The sequence below is a fragment of the Arabidopsis lyrata genome, assembly GCF_000004255.2.
Source record: "Arabidopsis lyrata subsp. lyrata unplaced genomic scaffold ARALYscaffold_4, whole genome shotgun sequence".
Classification (NCBI taxonomy): domain Eukaryota; kingdom Viridiplantae; phylum Streptophyta; class Magnoliopsida; order Brassicales; family Brassicaceae; genus Arabidopsis; species Arabidopsis lyrata.
Window position 1 is genome coordinate 15,372,657 of NW_003302552.1, and position 1,046 is coordinate 15,373,702.

Consider the following 1,046-nt stretch of genomic DNA (forward strand, 5'->3'; position numbering starts at 1 on the left):
TCTTGTGTCAGAAAACCAGTCGACCTGTATTCCTGGGAGAGTCATTGCGGATAATGTGCTTATCACACATGAGGTTCTTCATTTCCTGAAGATTTCGGGGGCTAAAAAACATTGTTCAATGGCAGTCAAGACCGACATGAGTAAGGCGTACGATAGAGTAGAGTGGAGCTTTGTTCATATGGTTTTCAAAAGGTTAGGCTTTCACCCTACCTGGATTGGTTGGATCATGCAGTGTATTACCACTGTCACTTACTCCTTCTTGGTTAATGAGGCGCCTAGGGGTTCGGTTATTCCTGTGAGAGGGATAAGGCAAGGGGACCCTCTCTCTCCTTATATCTTTATTCTCTGTAGTGAGGTGCTTTCTGGACTTTGTAGACGTGCACAAGTGTCAGGACAGCTTCCTGGGGTTAGAGTTGCTAATGAAAGCCCTAGGATCAATCATCTCCTTTTCGCAGATGATACTATGTTCTTCTCTAGAACTAGTGAGAGCTCCTGTAAAGCTTTGATGAGGATTCTTGGAAAGTATGAGGCTGTGTCGGGACAGAGAATCAATGCTTCAAAGTCTTCCATCTCCTTTGGTCTAAAAACTCCTTTAGAACAGAGAGAGAGAGAGTCAAAAGTCTGCTGGGAATCTGCCAAGAAGGAGGAGTGGGCAAGTATTTGGGGTTACCCGAGCATTTTGGTAGAAAGAAAAAAGATCTCTTCTCTTCTATAGTTGATAAAATCAGACAGAGAGCTCTTTCTTGGTCCAACAGGTTCTTATCGGGTGCAGGGAAGCTGACTTTGCTCAAAAGTGTTTTGACAGCTATGCCTTCTTATGCAATGTCTTGTTTTCAACTCCCTGTTTCGCTTTGTAAACGAATCCAGTCGGCTTTGACTAGGTTCTGGTGGGACTCAAAACAAGATAAGAAAGGCATGTGTTGGGTTGCTTGGCAGAAGTTGGTCAAATCAAAACAAGATGGAGGCCTGGGTTTGAGGGATCTTCAAAACTTTAATGCTACTCTATCTGGGAAAGGCTGGGGTGGAGGATACTGAGTAATCGGTAC